The sequence below is a fragment of the Lissotriton helveticus genome, chromosome 3_1 (assembly GCF_964261635.1).
Source record: "Lissotriton helveticus chromosome 3_1, aLisHel1.1, whole genome shotgun sequence".
NCBI classification, from domain to species: domain Eukaryota; kingdom Metazoa; phylum Chordata; class Amphibia; order Caudata; family Salamandridae; genus Lissotriton; species Lissotriton helveticus.
This window is the reverse complement of record NC_136061.1, coordinates 1,212,734,203-1,212,756,611: the sequence shown is the minus strand read 5'-3', so window position 1 is coordinate 1,212,756,611 and position 22,409 is coordinate 1,212,734,203.

Here is a 22,409-nt window from a genome sequence, read left to right as displayed (position 1 = left end):
TCTTCCACACACTCTGGGAGTGTCCCATCATACAGTCATACTGGAAATCCGTCATGAGCACCATTACCAGAGTTAGCCGGAAACCAGTCCCTCCTGAACCCAAATGTTGTATTCTAAATATTTGGGAAGCAACAGATCTTAGCTCTATAGCGCAGGTATGGGCAACACTGGGGATGATGCTGGCTTAGAGGAACATTGCCCAGTATTGACAGCACCAACACATATGAACTGGTGCAAAGATATGGACAGGGCCATATGTGCGGAGGGGTTGCCGCAAAAAAATTATTAAGTTGTGGAGTGGATGGAACCCTTACAGAGGGGAAATATGTGAATTGCCAACGCTGCCTCCTGTACCAGAACTGTCATAATATTGCTGATGCTAAAGTATGTACTGACGTGCATGCAAATGTAATGTGTGTGTATAGATGTGATGATGATCATAGAACAAGATTTCTGCTGTATGTGATGATTCGTACTATGACGAACCTAAATGATGTAAAATGTGCCATATATGTTTAATAAACAGAATGAAAAACATTAAAAAAATAGACACCCAAGGGAATCCCGGATGGGTTGACTAGACTGGCTCTCATCAGTTTCTATTATCCAGAATCCCTTGCAAACCTACAAATGTGTAAAAATAAAAACATTTTCCTCACATTTCTGTGGTGGAAAGTTCTGGAATCTGTGTGGATCCACAAAATTCCACCCACCCATCGTTTCCCAAAGCCTTCTGAGAAAAATGGTACCTCACTTGTGTGGGTAGCCCTAGTGACCGTTACAGAAAATGGCCTAAAACGCAATGTGGGTACACCACATTTTCACAGTGAAAACTGACCCTTTTTTTGCAAAGTGCCTAGCTGTAGATTTTGAACCCTAACTCTGCCAGCACCTAGGGAAACCTAGCAAACCTATATATTTTTGAAACCTAGGTACCCAGGGGAATCCAGGATGAGGTGACTTGTCTGGCTCTCACCAGGTTCTGTTACCCAGAATCCCTTGCAAACTAACAAATTTGTCAAAAAAATACATTTCCTCACATTTCTGTGGTGGAAAGATCCGGGAATCTGTGGGGATCCACAAAATTCCACCCACCCCGTGTTCCCCAAAGTCTTACAAGAAAAATGGTACCTCACTTCTGTGGGTAGGCCTAGTTCCCGCAACAGGAAAATGCCCAAAACGCAACGTGGACATACCACATTTTCACAGTGAAAACTGACCCTTTTTTTGCAAAGTGCATGCTGTAAATTTTGAACCATAGCTCTGCCAGCACCTAGGGAAACCTAGCAAACCTACACATTTTTGAAAACTAGACTCCAAGAGGAATCCAGGCTGGGGTGACTCACCAGGTTCTGTTACCCAGAATCCCTTGCAAACTTCATAATTTGAAAAAAAAAATAATTTTCCTCACATTTCTGTGGTGGAAAGTTCTGGAATCTGCGTGGATCCTTAAAATTCCACGCACTCCGCATTTCCCAATTCTTCTGAGAAAAATGGAACATCACTTGTATGAGTAGGTCTAGTGCCCGTGACAGGAAATGGCCTAAAACGCAACGTGGACACATCACATTTTCACAGTGAAAACAGACACTTTTTTTGCAAAGTGCCTAGCTATAGGTTGTGAACCCTAGCTCTGCCGGCACCTAAGGAAACCTAGCAAACCTATGCATTTTTTTAAACTAAACACCCAGGGAAATCCAGGATGGGGTAACTTGTCTGACTCTTGCCAGGCCAGTTACCCAGAATCCCTTGCAAACCTCAAAATTAAAAAAAAGAACACATTTTCCTCACATTTCTGAGGTGGAAAGTTGTGGAATCTGTGTGGATCCACCAACTTCCACACACCTTGCATTTCCCAAATGCTTCTGCGAAAAATGGTACCTCACTTGTGTGGGTGGGTCAAGTACCCGTGACAGGCAAGGACCCAAAATCTATTAAGGCGACATCAAAATAACCCTCCACAAAACAACCTGGTTTTGCAAGGGGGTCCCATGAGTTTTTGGCCCCGGGGTCAGCGGCCATCTTGGGAAACCTACCAAACCCACATATTTCTGAAAATTAGAGACCCAGGGGAGTCCAGCAAGGTATGGCTGGTTTGAGTCTCCCAACATTTCCCTACCCAGAATCCCCCGCAAACCTCAAATTTAGCTAAAAAAATCACTTTTTTTTCTCAAATTTCTGTGTGCGAAAGTTCTGGCATCTGCGTTGATTCACAAATGTCCTACCACCTAGCTCTCCCCTAGGTCTCCCGATCAAAATGGTACCTCACTCGCGTGGCTGGATCAAGTACAAGTGACAGGCAAGGGCCCAAAACCTATTGAGGCGACATCAAAATTACCTGTCACAAAACAACCTGGTTTTGCAAGGGGGGTCCCATGAGTTTTCGGCCCCGGGCTCAGCGGAAATCTAGGAAAACCTACCAAACCCACACATTTCTGAAAGCAAGACAACCGGGGGAGTCCATCAAGGTATGGCTTGCATGGGTCCCCCAACATTTGCCAACCCAGAATCCCCTGCAAACCGCAAGTTTTGTTAAAAAAATCAATGCGAAAGTGGTAGGATCACAGGGCTGACAAATTTCCTAATAGCCAGAGTTCCCCCAAGTCTCCCGATAAAAATGCTACCTCAGATGTGTGGGTAGGCATAGTGGCTGCAAAAGGAAATGGCCCAAATCTTGTTGTGGAGACTTCAAACTTACCTATATCAAAACTACCTGGTTTTGGGGGTTGCCTGTTTTTTTCTGCACGAGCTTGCCGCCATCTTGGGAAACCTACTAAACCGACACATTTCTGAAAACTAGACACCCTGGGGAGTCCAATGAGGTATGGCTTGCGTGGATCCCCCAATGTTTCCCTGCCCAGAATCCCCCACAAACCTCAAATTTAGCTGAAAAAAACAAATTTTCCACATATTTTTATGTAGAATCACCGTGCCGGCACATATATCCTACCCCACAGCATTCTCCTTAGTGTCCCAAGTAAAATGATGCCTCACTTGTGTGGGTGTTCAATGCAGAATTGGCTAACAACATATTTTAAAAAATATAGCGCTTAGAATTGTTGGTGCTATACCCTTTTTGGGCCCTTGCCTGTCGTGGGTACTTGACCTACCCACGCGAGTGTGGTATAATTTTTATCGGGAGACCTGGGGGAATGCTGGGTGGTAGGAAATGTATGGATCCACATAGATTCCAGAACTTTCCCAGACGGAAATTTGAGAAAAAAGTGATTTTTTTCAGCTAAAGTTGAGTTTTGCAGGGGATTCTGGGTAGGATAACTTTAGGGGACCCACACAAGCCATACCTCACTGGACTCCCCGGGTGTCTAGATTTCATAAATGTGTGTGTTTGGAAGGTTTCCCAAGATGGCAGCCGAGCTCGAGGCCTAAAACCCAGGTGATCCCCCTTGCACAACCGGGTTGTTTTGTGATAGGTCATTTTGATGTTTCCTTAATACGTTTTAGGCCCTTGCCTGTCGCGGGTTCTTGACCCGCCCATTCAAGTGAGGTATCATTTTTATCGGTAGACCTGGGGTAATGCTGGGTGGTAGGAAATGTCTGGATCCATGTAGATTCCAGAACTTTCCCAGACAGAAATTTTGAGAAAAAAAGTGTTTTTTTCAGCTAAATTTGATGTTTGCAGGGGATTCTGGGTAGGAAAACATTGAGGGACCCGTAGAAGCCATACTTCGCTGGACTCCCCTGGGTGCCTAGTTTTCAAAAATGTGTAGGTTTGGTAGGTTTCCCAAGATGGCCGCCGAGCTCAAGGCCAAAAACCCAGGTGATCCCCCTTGCAAAACAAGGTTGTTTTGTTATAGGTCATTTTGATGTCTCCTCAATAAGTTTTGGGCCCTTGCCTGTCGTGGGTATTTGACTCACCCACACGAGTGAGGTATCATTTTTATTGGGAGACCTGGGGGAACACTGAGTGGTAGGAAATTTGTGTATCCACGTAGATTCTAGAACTTTCCCACACAGGAATTGAGAACAATTAGATTTTTTCATCAAAATATGAGGTTTACTGGGGATTCTATGTAGGGAAACATTCGGGATGCAAGAAAGCCATACTTTCCTGGACTCCCCTGGGTCACTAGTTTTCAGAAATGTATGGACTTGGTAGGTTTTCCCAGATGTCTGCCGACCCCGGGACCAAAAACGCAGATACCCCCTATGTATCTAAAAATGACCTGGTTTTGCAAGGGGGTTCACATGAGTTTTTGGTCCCAGGCTTGACAGCCATCTAGGGAAACCTACCAAACCCACAAATTTGTGAAAACTAGTCACCCAGTGTCTAGCAAGGTATGGCTTCCATGGGTCCCCCAGCGTTTTCTTACACAGAACCCCCTGCAAACCTCAAATTTAGCTGAAAAATCCCTTTTTCTCTAATGTCTTTGTGGGAAAGTGCTGAAATCTACATGGATCCCCAAATTTCTTAACACCCACCATTTCCCTAGGTCTCCCAATTAAAATGATACCTCACTCGTGTGGGTGGCTCAAGAACCTGGTTTTGCAAGGGGGTCATCTGGGTGTTTGGCCATGGGCTCAGCGGCCATCTTGGGAAACCTTCCAAACTCACATAATTCTGAAAACTAGACACCCAGGGGAGTCCAGAGAGGTATGGCTTGTGTGGGTCCCCCAACATTTTCCTACCCAGAATCCCCTGCAAAACTCAAATTTAGCTAAAAAACACATTTCCACATGTGTTTGGGTGGAATCACAGTGCCGGCACAAAGTCCTACCCCACAGAAATCCTCTCAGTATCCCGAGTAAAATGATACCTCACTTGTGGGTGGGGCAAGGGCCTGTGACTAGAAAGAGCCCAAAACATGGGGATTTAGGGTATAGCACTGACAATTCTAAATGCTACATTTCTTTAAAAATACGTTTTAAGCCAATTCTGCATTGGACACACACACAAGTGAGGTACCATTTTACTAGGAACACTAAGGAGAATACTGTGGGATACTACATTTGTGCTGGCACGGTGATTACACCTAAAAATATATGGAAAATGTGGTTGTTTCGGCTAAATTTGAGGTTTGCAGGGGATTCTTGGTAAGGAAACGTTGGAGGATCCACACAAGCTATACCTAATTGGACTCCCCAGGGTGTCTACTTTTTATAAATGTCTGGGTTTGGTAGGTTTTCCTAGATGGCGGTGAGCCCGGGGCCAAAAAATCAGGGCCCCCCCGAAACCAGGTAGTTTTGTTATAGGTAATTTTTAATTCTCCACAGTACGATTAGGGCCATTTCCTGTTGCAGCCACTACGCCTACTCGCACATGTGAGGTATAATTCTTATTGGGAGACCAGGGGGAATTCTTGGAGGTAGGAAATTTGTGTCAGCCCAATGCTCCTACAACTTTCTCACACAGAAATGTGAGAAAAACAGATTTTTTTCAATAAAATTTGAGGTTTGCAAGGGATTTCTATGTAGGGAAATGTTAGGGGTGCCATACCTTGCTGGACTCCCCTGGGTTTCTAGTTTTCAGAAATGTGTGGGTTTGGTAGGATTCCCTAGATGGCCGCCGAGCCTGGGGCCAAAAACTCATGGGACCCCCCTTGCAAAACCAGATTGTTTTGTGATAGGTCATTTTGATGTCGCCTCAATAGGTTTTGGGCTGTGGCGGGTACTTGACCCACCCACGCAAGTGAGGTACCATTTTTATTGGTAGACCTGGGGGAACGCTGGGTGGTTGGAAATTTGTGGATGCACGCATATTCCAGAACTTTCCCACACATAAATTTGAGACAAAAGTGATTTTTTCAGCTAAATATGAGGTTTGCAGGGGATTCTGTGTAGGGAAATGTTGTGGGATCCACACAATCCATACCTAGCGGGACTCCCCTGCATTTCTAGTTTTCAGAAATGTGTGGGTATTGGTAGGTCTCCATAGGTGGCTGCCAAGCCCAGGGCCAACTACTCATGGGACCCCCCTTGCAAAACCAGGTTGTTTTGTGCTAGGTAATTTTGATTTCTCCTCAGTAGGTTTTGGGCCCTTGCCTGTTGCAGGTACTTGACCCACCCATGCGAGTGAGGTACCATATTTATTTGGAGACCTGGTGGTAGGATATTTGTGGATCCATGCAGATTCCAGAACTTTCCCAGCCAGAAATTTGAGACAAAAGTTATATTTTCAGCTAAATTTGAGGTTTGCAGGGCATTCTGTGAAGGGAATCGTTGCGGGGCCCATGCAAGCCACACCTTGCTGGACTCCTCTCATTGTCTAGTTTTCAGAAGTGTGTGGGTTTGGTAGATTTCCCTAAATGGCCGCCGAGCCAGGGGCCAAAATCACAGGTGACTCTCTTGCAAAATCAGGTTGTTTTGTGATAGGTCATTTTGATGTCTCCTCAATGGGTTTTGGTCCTTGCCTATCGCGGATACTTGGATCACCCGCATGAGTGAGGTACCATTTGTATCAGGAGACCTGGAGGAATGCTGGGTGGCAGAAAATGTGTGGATTTACGTAGATTCCAGAACTTTCCACCACTGAAATGTGAGGAATTTGTTTTGTTTTTTGACAAAGTTTGTGGTTTGCAAGGGATTCTGGGTAACATAACCTGGTGAGAGCCAGACAAGTCACCCCATCCTGCGTTCCCCTGGGTGTCTAGTTTTTAAAAATGTATAGGTTTGCTAGGTTTCCCTAGGTGCCTGCCGAGCTGGGGTTCAAAATCTACAGCTGGGCACTTTGCAAAAAAATGGTCAGTTTTCACTATGAAAATGTAGTGTCCATATTTTGTTTTGGGCCATTTCCTGTCGTGGGCACTAGCCCTACCCACACAAGTAAGATACCATTTTTCTTGGAAGACTTTGAGAAATGCGCGGTGCATGGAATTTGGTGGATCCATGCAGATCCGAGACCTTTCCATGACAGAAATATGAGGAAAATTAGTTTTTGGGGACAAATTTGAGGTTTGCAAGGAATTCTGGATAACAGAACCTAGTGAGAGCCACACAAGTCCCCCATCCTGGATTCCCCTCACAGTCTAGTTTCCAAAATATATGTGTTTGCTATGTTTCCTTAGGTGCCAGTTGCGCTACAGCCCAAAATCCACATTTAGCACATTCCAAAAAAAAGTAAATGCCCCTCCAGGGCTTTCTGCCACCCTGGGAGGGGTAAAACAGGGGCTTTAGTCCCAATATGACCCTGATTAGGGCAAAAAGACTGTGGCTATTGTTTTGGGGGGTCTGGGGCATTGGGATGCCCTTTCTGGTCAGCCCCCACCCCTGCGTATAAAAAAGCAAGCATAATTGCTGGTGCATAGTGGGCTTTCTGCCCCACCGGGGCAGATCAGGGGCTACTACCCCCATCTACCTCCTGGGAGGGGCAGAAAGACTTGCATCTTTTTTGGGGTGGGTGTGGCATTGGCATGGCCATTCTTGGCAGCCCACACTACGTATTTTGGAGATAAAAATACCTGGTGGCTAGTGGGCTTTATGCCCTATGGGGGGTGCAGATAAGGTGCTATTGCCCCATATGCCTCCCGGGGGGCTGAAAGACTGTAGCATTTTGGGGGGGCATTGACATGCCCATTCTGGGCAGCCCCCACCCTACCTATATCAAATAAAAAATCCCTGGTGCTTAGTGGGCTTTCTGCCCCCAGGGGGTTCAGATCAAGGGCTATTGCAACCATCTGCCTCCTGGGGTGGGCAGAAATCTTTTGTTTTCTTTGGGGTGTAGGGTGGGGGCATTTGCATGCCCATTCTGGGCAGTTCCCACCCCGGCCTCTAACAAAAATTCCCTGGCATCTAGGGTGCTTTCTGTCCCTTCAGGGGGCAGATTGGGGGCTACTGCTCTATTCATCGGGGAGAAAACCATGGTGTCTTGTGGGCTTTTTGCCCCCCGGGAGGGGCAGAAAAACTGTATTTTCTGGGGGAGTGGGGGCATTGGCATGCCCATATTGGGCAGCCCCCACCCCTAATTTAAAACAAAATCCCTGGTTTCCAATAGGCTTTTTGCCCCCACGGGGGGCAGAAAGACTGTCATTTTGCAGCGGAGGGGTGAGGGCATTGACATGCTCATATTGTGCAGCCCCCACCCCTAATTCCATATAAAGAAGAATCCCAGGTGTCTAGTGGGCTTTCTGCCCCCCCCGGGGGCAGATTGGGGGATTGTGCAGACAGACTGACTGTGCCCAAAAAAAGGGGGACAAAGGCCCTTGCCAAGGGGCCATTCCCCCCTTCCTGCTGCCTAGTGGGTGGATTCCTGCTTGGGGATCGCCCTCCTGGGGCAATACCCAAGCAGGCATACATTCTCCCCTGTCCAATGATACCTCTCTCATCTTTCTACGTGCTCAGGGGGCTGAGATAGCCCCCTGAGCACGTAGAAAGCTAAACTGAAATGAGCCTCTTGGCTCATTTCAGTTTCAGTTTCTACTGAAATTACGTCAGCGCGACGTGCGTGATGATCGTCATTTCAGGGAAACTGTGCATGCAGCCTCGGGAGCTGTCCAGAGGCTGTTGGGGGGGTTAAAGGAATCCCTGTGGTGCCCCCACCAGAAGGATTCCCTGTGCCATGTGCGAGGATGGCCGGGGGCAATCCGACGCACATGAGCACAGGTGCATCGGCCAACCCCCAGCCAGCTGATGCACTGAAGGGGTTAAACAGCCATATTGACCTGGCAAGTGAACTGACTTAACACACAACTTTAAGTAGGGTGAGAGGCAATATTTAAAGACCCGCTGGGATATCAAGCCCCAAATAAGTACACTCAATAAACCAACAATACCCACGGGTCTCAAAAAATACTCAAGAACAATAAATACTTGTTTTGATAGTCTCTCCCGCCAATCACAAATACCGGAACAGGAAAAAATATTCATTATCTTTCCGGATTCCCATCACTCACCAACATGGCGACATGCTTCATCATCTGGGTCTCCTCTGAAAGTCAACCTAGTGACTCAAAGGGCTACGACTCCCTCATAGTGGTGGAGGAGCCCAAGGATGTTTTCATTTCGGGGAGTGGAGGACTATTTATTGTCCATAATGTGAGCAGTGGAGTGTATGGAAGACTGATGCAGTGCAATAGTGAAGTATCAGTTAATTTTGTTGCAGTAACCAAACTAACCTCCTAGCGTGTAAGCTGAGATAGTGCAATAAGAAATTGGAGCCATAATAATTATTTCCCCATTAGTATACCATGCGGCCTGGACATAATATGATCATATGCACTCCCCTAACGTGGGGGGTATATTTGTCCTAGGATATGGGGCGTCTTATAATTATTAGCAAATCAATGATTTATTACAGATGACTTACAATAGGTGAAGTGTGAACATTTCTCCAACAAAGACACCCTCTTATTCACAGAGAGATATTGCTATGTACTCTATGAATACAGTTTCTAAGGGAAAGACATTTTGTAGGTATACTGATGAAATTCATGACACTATGGTGTCTTATAACATTGAAATGAAATGAAATGAAATGAAATAAAAAGGGGTTTTGTAGAGCGCGGCTGCTGCCCTAGGGCGTCCAAGCGCTAATAGTGAGGAAAAGTGCTCTGAGGGAGTGGGGATTAGGGGATGGGGTTAGTTTCTGAAGAGGAGTGTTTTTAGCCCTTTACGGAAAGATGAGAGGTTGGGGTTGGATCTTAGGTGGATGGGAAGGGAGTTCCATAGCTTAGCAGCATTGAGCATGAAGGACCTTCCTCCTGCTCTGGACTTTTTGACCCGGGGAACTGCAGCGAGAAATGCATTCGTAGACCAGAGTAGTTTGCGTGGGCAGTAGGGGGTGAGGAGTGAATTATTGATCTCGGGGCCGGATCTGTAAAAGGCTTGGTGGGATATGCACATGGCTTTGAATTATATTCTTTCCTTAACAGGGAGCCAGTGGAGGGCTCTGATCCCCGCTTCCACCGATTCTCTGCGCGGAATCTGGAGTAGCGCACGTGCTGCGCAGTTCTGAGTCCGCTGGAGTTTTTGCAGCACGTATTCGGGGGCCCCCAGGTAAAGGGCGTTGTTGAAGTCGAGACGGGATTGGATCAGACCCTGAATGACAACTTGCTTGGCTTCAAAGGGCAGGAGTGGCAGGATTTTTCTCAGCATCCCGATGATCCCAAAGCAGATCGCGGAGGTTTTTGTTGCCTGGGTGTTGAGGGTAAGTGATTTGTCCAGCCATACTCCTAGACACTTAATATTATCCTTTGGAGTTAGAGGGGGACCTAGACTAGAGGGCCATAGCTGGTCGATGATGGTAGGAGTAGGGGGGCCAAGCAGCATAATCTCGGTTTTATCACCGTTGAGTTTCAGAGAAGATGCCGTCATCCATCTCTTAACATCTTCCATACAAGCAGTCAGGTTGGCTTGCGGGGACTCACTGTTCCTCTGTGCCAGGGAGACCATAAGCTGAGTGTCGTTCACGTACGTGATGATCTTGATACCATATGGGCGGACGACCTCAGCCAACGGTCTCATGTACATATTGAACAGTGTGGGGCTTAATGAAGAGCCTTGCGGTACCCCGCAGTCCAGGGGTCTGCTGGCGGAGCAGGAGTCACCGTCGAAGACCTGGAAGGTCCTTCCGCTCAAGAAGGATCCCAGCCAGGCAAGAGCGTCTCCGGAAACTCCCAGATTGGATAGTCGACACAGCAGAGTTCTGTGGCACACCGTGTCAAACGCGGCGCTCAGGTCGAGGAGGATAACTGCCACTGATCCCCCTCGGTCCAAGATCCTCCTGGATTCTTCCGTCACGGCTAGAAGAGCCGTTTCTGTGCCATGTTTGGGACGGAATCCTGTTTGAGTAGAATCCAGTAGGCGGTTCTCTTCGAGGAATTTTGTGAGGTGGAGGTTGATGTGTTTCTCCAGAAACTTGCTTACACAGGGTAGCAGGGAGATGGGGCGATAGTTGTTAGGTTCATTGGGGTTAAGGTTAGGCTTCTTCAGTAGTGCTTTCACCATTGCCTGTTTCCAGGTTGGAGGTACAACTCCCTTTAGTATGGAGCCGTTAAGTAGATCCATAAGGGTGGGGAGGATGACTTGGCTAGCTGTGGTCATCGTGCGGGGGGAGCTGGGTCGCAAGGGGAGCCTGATTTTGTCTGTTGTGAGAGGGATTTGAGTGAATCTAGGTCTAAGAGAGGAAAATTGCTCAGGGTTACTCGCAGGGGGTGTTCTTTTACTGTGGGAGGCTGAGATTCAGCAGCGCTAAGCTCTGGGACAGGGGCCGCGAAGGATAAATATATTTTGTTTATTTTTCGATAAAAGAATTTGGCTAGATCATTGCAGCCCGCCGTAGGATTGTCGGCTGGGACTGCAGGTGGGGGAAGCTTGGAGACGCTTTTGACTATTTGGTAGATTTCTCTTGGCTTGGATTTAGCTGACATGATTTTCTCCTTATAGTAAGCGGATTGTACTGTGGTTATTTCGAGTTTGTAAGACCTAATGGCTTCCCTGTACTTGGCTTTGTCAGTGGTGGCAAATCCCAGGCACCATTTTCTTTCAAGCTTCCTGCACTGACGTTTTTTCTCCCTGAGCTCCTCTGAGTACCAGGGGGCAGTTTCTCGTGCTCTTTTTAACACCGTTTTCCGGGCGGGGAGAATAGAGTCGATAGACTCCTCAATCCAGTTGTTGAAGTTCCTACTGTCGGATATGGGGTTCTGAGAGAGCGCGGGCTTTGAGGCTGCCAGTGAGCTAGACCACTGTTCTGGAGGGAGCCTCGACCAGTTTCTCATTTTTCGCGGTGTGGGGGTGTGGGAAATGGGTTTGTTGGTGGACCAAGTGAGGGGGATAAGAAAGTGGTCAGACCAGGGGAGGAGTGTAATAGTACCTACCGAGAGGTTGGGACAGTTGCTAAAAACAGGGTCCAGCAGGTGACCCTTGTTGTGGGTGGGGGCTCAGATTAGTTGCTCCAGTTGGATTGCGGCCAGGCTTAAGGTTATCTCATTAGCGGTGCTGTCAGCGTTGTCGTCGAAGTGAATGTTAAAATCACCTAGCAATGTGAAGTTGGAAGAGGACATGGCTAGTTCGGCAGCTAGCGAGGGTAGTGAGTAGTGGAATGGTTCAGTGGGCCTGGAGGGCGATACACAAGTGCACCTGTTAGGCTATCGTTGGGGGTGAGTTTGAGGCAGAAAGACATTCTTTCGCAGTCTGGGATAGGATCCGGGATACAGTGGCACTGGTATAGAGTTTTGTGGATGATTGCGAGGCCTCCGCCCTTCCCCCGTGTGCGGTCCCTAGGAGAGATCTGGTAACCAGGGGGGAGTGCTTGTATCACAGCTGGATCGCAGTCAGGGGTTAACCAGGTCTCGGTTAGGAAGACAGTGTCAGGTGTTCGCTCGTCTATTAGCAGGGAGATTTCCGCGCTATGTTTGGGCAGGGATCTGCAGTTCAGGAGAAGAAGGGTGTAATTCTGCTGGTCCGGTTTATGCCATGCGGAATTAAGCCTAGTGTTGCTGTATAGGCAGGAGGTGGGTAGGTCCAGGGGATGGTGACGGTGGTGACAACCGGTTTCCGTGGGAGGTTTTAGTTTGAGGAGGGAAGCGGAGCTGTATTGTATCCTAGGGGGCTTGTGGTGGCCCCTGTCCCCGGCGCGCCCGCTGCTCGCGTCCGCTGCGCGGTCGGCCGAGGCACATTGCTTAAGGGAGGAGTGGAAGGGGGTGTGGCCGAGCGGCAGGGGGGCGTGTCCAGGAGAGAGGGCTTCCCTGGAATGGCGTCTCTCTAACCGCACGAGCCCTTAATCGGCTGCGCGGTCCAATGTCCTGGAGGTAAGGGAGAGCCGGTGGGGGGGTTTCAACACAAGTTATTACACAACAAAGCGATTAAAATGTTTTAAAAATCAATCTCCCGGCTATTCGCCTCAGGAGCGCTGGTCCAAACTAATACGCGCTGTCTCACTGGCACGCTTTATATAGTGTTGGAAGGGGGCATGGCAGACCGGCAGGGGGGCGTGTCCAGGAGAGAGGGCTTCCCTGGAATGGCGTCTCTCTAACCGCACGAACCCTTAATCGGCTGCGCGGTCCAATGTCCTGGAGGTAAGGGAGAGCCGGTGGGGGGGGGTTGCAACACAAGTTATTACACAACAAAGCGATTAAAATGTTTTAAAAATCAATCTCCCGGCTATTCGCCTCAGGAGCGCTGGTCCAAACTAATACGCGCTGTCTCACTGGCACGCTTTATATAGTGTTGGAAGGGGGCATGGCAGACCGGCAGGGAGGTGTGTCCAGGAGCGAAGGCTTCCCTGGAATGGCGTCTCTCTAACCGCACGAACCCTTAATCGGCTGCGCGGTCCAATGTCCTGGAGGTAAGGGAGAGCCGGTGGGGGGGGTTGCAACACAATTTATTACACAACAAAGCGATTAAAATGTTTTAAAAATCAATCTCCCGGCTATTCGCCTCAGGAGCGCTGATCCAAACTAAACATTACCCAGGGTATAGCGTCATTTAGACCTACTTTGTCACTTTTACGAGCAGGAGCATGTCTTGACTACAAACAATCCATTTAGGGAGTTGATACGCCTTTGTAGTAGCAAAATAATTTCTTTATGGGTCCTGACGAATGCACAGGGCAGATCATTGTCGGCTTGTGCTGAAACATGTTGACCATTTAATTATTATAGACAGCTATTTGTAAAACTGTCTTTTGCACTGTTTTTAGTTTGAGTTACGGTGGACAATAATAAAGATTGGGTCTACCGTGGTTCAATTTTAATTGCACATTTCACTACTGCACTGCATCAGTCTTCCATACACTCCACTGCTCACATTTGGGACAATAAATAGTTATCCACTCCCCGAAATGAAAACATCCTCGGGCTCCTCCACCACTATGATGGAGTCGTAGCCCTTTGAGTCACTAGGTTGACTTTCAGAGGAGACCCAGATGATGAAGCATGTCACCATGTTGGTGAGTGATGGAAATCCGGAAAGATAATGAATATTTTTTCCTGTTCCGTTATTTGTGATTGGAGGTAGAGTCTATCAAAAGAAGTATTTATTGTTCTCGAGTTCTTCTTGAGACCCGTGGATATTGTTGGTTTGTTACTGACTTGCCAGACCCCAACTTTCAATTTTCTTACATGTGAGGCTCCCCTCAGGTAGTTCCAAGGTACCCCCAAGTGTATGTAAAAAGTGGGACATCTGCTGGTGTGTTTTACATGTCCTGATAGTGAAATACTGTCAATTTCGTGTTTCACTATTGAAAGGCGATCTGTCCCATAGGCTAACATAGGAGTTACTTTGTAACATCTTACAAGTATAACTTTCCATTGGGATAAGATGGTGTATTGAAAGAGCTACTCTTGTGGTTGGGCACCCTATGATGACTTTCGACTACCACCATTATAACTGACTTCAGTGTGTTATTTTACCCTAGCCTTGATGTAGGACGGTCCTGCATATGCCTGCTTTCCTTCTTTCCTGTAATCTTGCTGTCTTTCAGTGGGACCTGTCACGGATTAGAACAGTCTTGCCAAGAGCAGAAGGTGTGGAATGTGCATTTGAGGGCATGAGAGGGAGAGAGAGAAGTGGAATGAGCTTTTTGGTCTCGAAATGCAGTGTTGTGGTTGGTGGTGCACACATGTGCTCGGTGTTGTACATGCTTTACATGGAAAAACGCTATTTTAGAGAAAAAAAAATGCAGCAATGTGCTTTTGACTCTGCACAGCAGACGTGCAGAATATTTTTAAAATGTGGTCAATTCGGAAGTGTGACAGTGTCTCTTATGTGCCAGTTTAAGAGCATTGTTTTCTTTATAGTTACTGTGAAGAACATACAGGAAAAGAAAAGTATGCTTTTAAAGTAATGGACTATAACATTTTTTTTAAGTTTAATAAGCTTTATTGAATTATAAAAATCAATAACATACATTAAAGGCCAAAAGAATAACAATGCATAGGATATATTGTAAGCAAAATAGTGTAGGCAACAAATCATAGTAGAAAGTTATTTACATTTAGGGAAAATAAGGGAAAGGAAAGAGGGGGAAAAGGAAAAGAAGGGGCATGAAATATATTTAATATCATAATCATAAACAGTGAACAAATACAAATGCTTCTGTGGTACTGCGCATTGAAAGACACTGGGCAGAGGCCAATAGAACACAATGTGATTTATCCATGGGAGGAAGCCACTGTTATAAAGTGGCATACACAGACAGAAACTGCACTTTTGCATGAACAATTTGCACTGGTCCCAATAGAAAGTCCAGGGGTGGCGATTGAGATACAGGATTCCCCAGTGAAGTGGCAGATTGTACTGCAAAGCGCAGCTACTATGCATGACAGAACCTTTAATTCCCTTGCAGATTAAATGGCTAAAATCTCGGAGACAGAGGTGGTGACACATGATTCAGATTTAGGGGTCTATTATAATGGCTGGCAGATTGACAGCCCATATAGCGGTGGCAAACCGCCCGCCATTATACTGAGCCGCATTCAATTTACCCCCGCCTGATTATGTTGGCTGGGATACTGCGGCAGACGGAACAACCATCCACCGCTTTTCTGCCCGGGCGATGAGTCGAGTGGGTGGAAAAGATATGAATATGATGGCAGTGTCTGTTAGAAACCTCCATCCATATTGCAATGCATGCGGGGGAAAAGCCTTTCCGTGGCAGCGTTGCCGCCATGGAAAGGCATGCGGATTTAGCAAATGGGAGCCCGTTGCAGGCCCCCAGGATGTTGGGGGGCACATCATTGGCATGGACAAAGTGGCGGCACCGCACAGTGCCTGTCCCTTGTGCATGCCCATGGACAACGTGCATTCGCAGCATTGTGGTGGGCGGTGCTGTGAGCACCGCATGCCACAATGCTGGGAATGGAGGATGCCACGGTTGCATCCTAATTGCCGGTGCGGGACCGCCGCACCACTGGCGGCTGGTCCCAGCACTGCTAGGATGGCGGGCGGACAAAAATCGGCCTGCCATCCTAATAGGCCCCTATGTGTGCATAACTAAATATGAGCACCTAGGAGATAAGGACCATACAAACAGGTGGGCAGAAAATGAAGGGGAGAATATCCCCCTTGATTTAATCAGAACTGTGATTCCTTTGTGTCAGAATGCACAAGTCAGACCAGTCCCACAGAAGGTGAAGGGCGAGGTGAAGGAAGGAAAATTACCAGAGCAAACAGAGCTGGAATGCCTTGGGTTACTGCTAATTGATAAAGGGAGCACATATTCAGCAGTGAGTGGAAAAATAGTCAGGAAGGAGACTACCCCAGCCCGTCTTACTGTGCAGTGAAAAAAGAGAGTTTCAAACTAATACCAAGATTTCGGAGGTTGAAGCGTGGGTAGAATTCCCAGACAATTCCCCAGAGCCAGCAGTGAACCGTGCAGACAGGAATGAAAATAGTGTGCCTTTAGACAGAAATGCAAAACAGGGACAGGACAGCGTGCGCTTTTTTTTGTTTTTTGCAAGAAGAGTGATGCTTGTTTCTTTCCAGGTCATCATACTGTGACGTGTTGGTGTGCTTGGTGCCCGAGTCTCCATATGAGTGGGACCCTTCCCTTTTTCTCCCCTTCCCTTCCCTTCCCTTCCCCCTTCCCTTCCCCTCCTCCCTCCTACCCCCCCAAGCCTGAATGATTATCTGACGAACAAGCTGACATTCTGTGGCTGAATGGACCGGACGGGGTCCTACTTTGCCAAGACTGATTAACTGATTTAGTGGAGATGAAGTTAAAACAAAATGAAAGAAGGCTGTGTGTCTTTCACACAGAAATACTGTTTGTTTAAAAAGAAGGAGAACAACAAAAAATGTGATGCAATTGAAGAAAGTGTTTTCTGAACTAGAGACTGATGAAAAAGAAACTGTTGATGTTGCTTTTATTTTTTAGCACACAATAAATATGTTTGGCTGCTTCAGCAGTAAAAGTTCCAGTTTTAACCATTAGAGACATTAGGAGCATTACCTAGTTCAAAAGCTTGATGCATTTATTTTGTGTATCCATCTGAGTATCCAGATATGCATGAACTATTCCTACATGCTTTTTAATGATTATTACATGCTTTTATGATTTTACAGTATTCAGTTCGGCACGAGTTATTGCTTTAACATGTATTTAGGAAATGTAGTTCTTTGCTCACAATTGTGTTTTTTAAGTTATGAAATGCAATCTTTACTTGCTTTGAAGTGATGATCACATGCTTTTATGGCTTTACTGAGCTTTTCAATCATAGTCGTGTCTTTCAGTTATGACTTGCAGTCTTTCAAACATGGTTGCGTTTTCAGTTAAGACTTGCTTTGAAATACTTTTTCTTTCATTTCAGCACCTGAGTTTCTGTTTCAACATGTGCTTTATTTGTATCTGTGCTTTTAGTTGTGAAATGAGGTTTTTCACTTGTAGCTGTGTTTTCAATTAAAAAATGCAGTTTTTCATGCATGGGGTGCGAGGCAAGATGGCCGCTGATGGTTTGCAGTGAGTAGTCGCATCTCACTCCTCCTCCTCTCCACAAATTCTTGATGTGCAAAGAGTGATCCCCCCACGGCAATGAGAGCGGATTCCCGTGGTCTTACAAAGCGGTTGATAAGCGGCAATTTCAGCGATTGGGCTGGTGCATTCTGGTGACAGCATACCGGCGAGGGAATTAAAAAAGCACTTCTCCGAGCCCAGGGGAAGATAACGGCTATTATCGCGCTTGTGATCAAAGGAGCCTACAGTATGCCTCCACGAGTAACAAAAGGAAGCAAGGCTAAAAAAGCGGCTAAAGAAGCAGCGATGCAGAAAGAGCTAGCTGGCAAGGAGAAGAGCAAGAATGATCCTAAAGCACTAACTGGCGCTGGTATCCAGAAGGGTAATATCGCCAGCACAACGAAAAACCTTTTGGGAAAAAATCAGGAGAGACACGGGCTGGTAACAAAGCAGGGCCAACCCCAGGCGCCCCCCGTGATAATGTTCCCCCCGCTCTATCCAGTCTAAACACTATGCGGCAGCCTACAATGGTTGAGAGCTTCTCAAACAAACCTGTGGGGATTGCGGAGGCCGCTGTCGGTAAGACGAGGACCGAAGAGGGCTCTGACTTGCAAAATGTCCTCGTGGACGCTGACTCAACAGTTACTAAGCCACCGTAGCAGGCGAGGGCGTCGGCGTCAGAGCAGAAGACGGCGCGATGTCAGGAGAGCGGATCTGAGGACTTTTTGGCGGATCCTGGCATCGGGGATAATGTGAGTAATCAATCTGCCAGAAGAAGGCTTCGCGAGCCGAGTGGTGGGGAAGGTCTAGTTAAAGGCTCAGGCAGAGCCACAGCAGGTGACACATCAGGTCCGGAGGGGTCCGAGGGGGAACAAAGTGGAGCTGGTGCATTGGGAGACTGGGGAAGCAGATTTGACAGATTTGACAGCTTCACAGCCAAGATCGGGGCATGGTATACTTAGTGAGTTTGGGGCTGGCGGTGGCGCTGCTTCACCGGACCGCTTCTATTCGGTCAATGAGGACTCTCAATCTTTGGACACTGAGGAGGATTGCTCAGGGGAGTATACGGACACAGGGAGTAGCTCCACGGCCCCCAAGAGTACGCAGAAAAAGAAACGCTTGTCTAGGAGGAAACCCATCCCTGCAGACAGCCCCTTGGATTCCTCGAAAAAACTATCTTGGGATTAATCAGCTACCTCACAGACTTATTTGGATCAGGATGGCGCCGCTCTCTCATCTGGGGGCCAAGCCTCTCCCCATTTGTCACCCCAGCCAGTCTCAATGGACTTACTATTTAGCACCCTAAAAACCATGCAAAGTGAGGCTAGGGTCGAGAGCCGGAGGGCAAGGCAAGAGGCAAGGAAAATACAGAACACCTTAAGAAAGATCAACAAACATTATGAGGAGGTCGCGGAGAGGGTTACCCAAGTAAAAGAGAGGACAGGGAAGCTGGAGGATGACCTCAATAGCCTCAAGACTTTCAAACAAGATCAGCAGAGAGTATCCGAGGATGTACAATGGAAGATGGAGGACTATGAAAATCGTCGACGTCGTAATAACATCAGACTTTTGGGGGTGGCAGAGGGGCTGGAAGAGGACGATGCCAGACTATTTGTTGTAAGCCTACTAAAGGGGGCCTTCCCGGAGCTATCTTCATGGCAGTGGGAGGTAGAAATTCAGAGGGCGCATCGATTCCCATTCACAATTAAAAGAGGGCAGGCAGGGGTCCAAGAGGGGAGACCTAGAGCTATACTCAGCTTTGTGGGCAACTTTATGCTGAGACAGCTAATCTTGGAAAAAGCAAAGCCGGAGTGCAAGCGCTCTTTTAATAATGTCACCTTCTTTGCTAGGCCCGATTTTTGCCATGTCACGGTTGAGCGTAGGTGGAGACTTAGGCAGCTTATTGCTCCCCTACAGGCCCTGGGGTCTGAGGCTTACTTATTATACCCAGCCAAGTTGAAAGTGATTACTAAGGGGCAGGTGAAAATATTTTTCTCTGAGATTAAGGCAAAGGAGTACATGGTGGAAGTCCTGGGGTACAGGGAAAGGGGAATCCCATAAAGGTCATAAGGGCTGCAAAATTGCTGCAGAACGTTGAATCTTAGGGGAGGATCATTTTCTTTCTTTAGTTGGTCACTAGCCCGTAAGGGAGGGAGGAGGAGGCGACAGCTGCACTCCAAGCGTCCACACATAGGTCATGGGTGACCTATTTGCCTGTAGGGGGGGAGGGCAGGGGAGGGTGGGCTCAGGGGAGGGGGGTGGGAAGGGAGGTAGGTGAGGTAGGAGAAATGGGGTGCGCACAGCACACACAAAAGAACCGACAACACAGCACCTTTTATTTTGCAAAATCGGCTAGAAAGTTAGAACAACCTTTTTATAAATTCTAATGTATTGTCGAATTGCTTCAGTTAATGTTTGTGGGCTGAACGATATACAGAAAAGGCTTCGGGTATCGGCGATGCTGAAAACAATGAAGCCGGATGTGGTATGTCTGCAAGAAACGCATGTTGAGGGAAGGAAGGGCTATCTGTTCGAGCAGTTAGGGTTTACCTTATTAGCTCAAGCAAGGCAAGGGTCTAAGACAAGAGGAGTATCTATATTGGGTAGAGGGAGGGAATGCACAGTGTCTAGGAAGTCTGAGGATCAGTGGGGGAGGTGGGTCATAGTCGAATTAGTATTTAAGGGGGAGAAGTTTACTTTGATCTCAATATACGGCTCCACAGAGGATGATCCGGATATATTCGAATTTTTGGGTACAGAATTGGCTAGTTGGCCCGAGCCAATTATATGTTGTGGGGATTTCAACATTATTAGTCCCTCCGGGACTGAGATTCAAACTGGGCAGGGGTATACTGGGTGGAAGAAAAGATCACATCGTGCCTTAGCAGATATGGCACAACATAACGCTCTGATAGACCTCTGGGCCAACCTACACCCTCAGCTGGATGGTACTACATATTTCTCAGCCCCACATAGAATTACTGTAAGGTTAGATTATTTTTTTATATCTAACTCTCTACTATCCAGATCACAAATTAAGAAACTCCCCCGTATAATTTCGGACCACAACCCTTTAATACTATCTATGAACTTAGCGGGGGCAGCCACTAACCCAAACTGTTGGACATTCGAGAGGGCGCTTCTTAAAGACAATTGTTATATTAGGTATATGAGCAATTGGATTAGGGAGTTTTGGATTATTAATAGGGGGAGCACATACTCAGGTAATACCTGGGATGCGTTCAAAGCAGGAGTCCGAGGAGAGACACTTAGTTATTTGTTACATAAGCAGAGAGAAGAGAAGAGTAGGTACTAGTCAGAACTTTAACTGAGGCGGAGGAAGAACTGTGTCTATTAATCCTACTGATTCAAAAGGGGGTGGTGATGGACAGAGTATCTGAATTAAGCAGAACACTCCTACCCAGTCAAAAGATCAGGGCTTGATCCATCACCGTTTTTTAGCTCACTGCACCATCCCAGTTCAGAACCTGGCTACATGCAAATTAGTCTGACCCTGGCCCAGTGCATCATGGGAACAGGGCAGACCAAACTACCAAGCCAATTCTTCACTGGAAAGGAAACAAGCTTCCGGGGACCGGTTTCTGGCATTACAGCCGTCTTCGGCCCGGCTTGCTTGAATCCTGATGGTGCAGTGAGCAAGGGACTCACATCTGAGCATACCCTTCCACACTTGTGGTGGCCAAAACGATTCAAAAGGGGGTGGTGATGGACAGAGTATCTGAATTAAGCAGCACACTCCTACCCAGTCAAAAGATCAGGGCTTGATCCATCACCGTTTTTTAGCTCACTGCACCATCCCAGTTCAGAACCTGGCTACATGCAAATTAGTCTGACCCTGGCCCAGTGCATCATGGGAACAGGGCAGACCAAACTACCAAGCCAATTCTTCACTGGAAAGGAAACAAGCTTCCGGGGACCGGTTTCTGGCATTACAGCCGTCTTCGGCCCGGCTTGCTTGAATCCTGATGGTGCAGTGAGCAAGGGACTCACATCTGAGCATACCCTTCCACACTTGTGGTGGCCAAAACGATTCAAAAGGGGGTGGTGATGGACAGAGTATCTGAATTAAGCAGAACACTCCTACCCAGTCAAAAGATCAGGGCTTGATCCATCACCGTTTTTTAGCTCACTGCACCATCCCAGTTCAAAACCTGGCTACATGCAAATTAGTCTGACCCTGGCCCAGTGCATCATGGGAACAGGGCAGACCAAACTACCAAGCCAATTATTCACTGGAAAGGAAACAAGCTTCCGGGGACAGGTTTCTGGCATTACAGCCGTCTTCGGCCCGGCTTGCTTGAATCCTGATGGTGCAGTGAGCAAGGGACTCACATCTGAGCATACCCTTCCACACTTGTGGTGGCCAAAACGATTCAAAAGGGGGTGGTGATGGACAGAGTATCTGAATTAAGCAGAACACTCCTACCCATTCAAAAGATCAGGGCTTGATCCATCACCGTTTTTTAGCTCACTGCACCATCCCAGTTCAGAACCTGGCTACATGCAAATTAGTCTGACCCTGGCCCAGTGCATCATGGGAACAGGGCAGACCAAACTACCAAGCCAATTCTTCACTGGAAAGGAAACAAGCTTCTGGGGACCGGTTTCTGGCATTACAGCCGTCTTCGGCCCGGCTTGCTTGAATCCTGATGGTGCAGTGAGCAAGGAACTCACATCTGAGCATACCCTTCCACACTTGTGGTGGCCAAAACGATTCAAAAGGGGGTGGTGATGGACAGAGTATCTGAATTAAGCAGGACACTCCTACCCAGTCAAAAGATCAGGGCTTGACCCATCACCGTTTTTTAGCTCTCTGCACCATCCCAGTTCAGAACCTGGCTACATGCAAATTAGTCTGACCCTGGCCCAGTGCATCATGGGAACAGGGCAGACCAAACTACCAAGCCAATTATTCACTGGAAAGGAAACAAGCTTCCGGGGACAGGTTTCTGGCATTACAGCCGTCTTCGGCCCGGCTTGCTTGAATCCTGATGGTGCAGTGAGCAAGGGACTCACATCTGAGCATACCCTTCCACACTTGTGG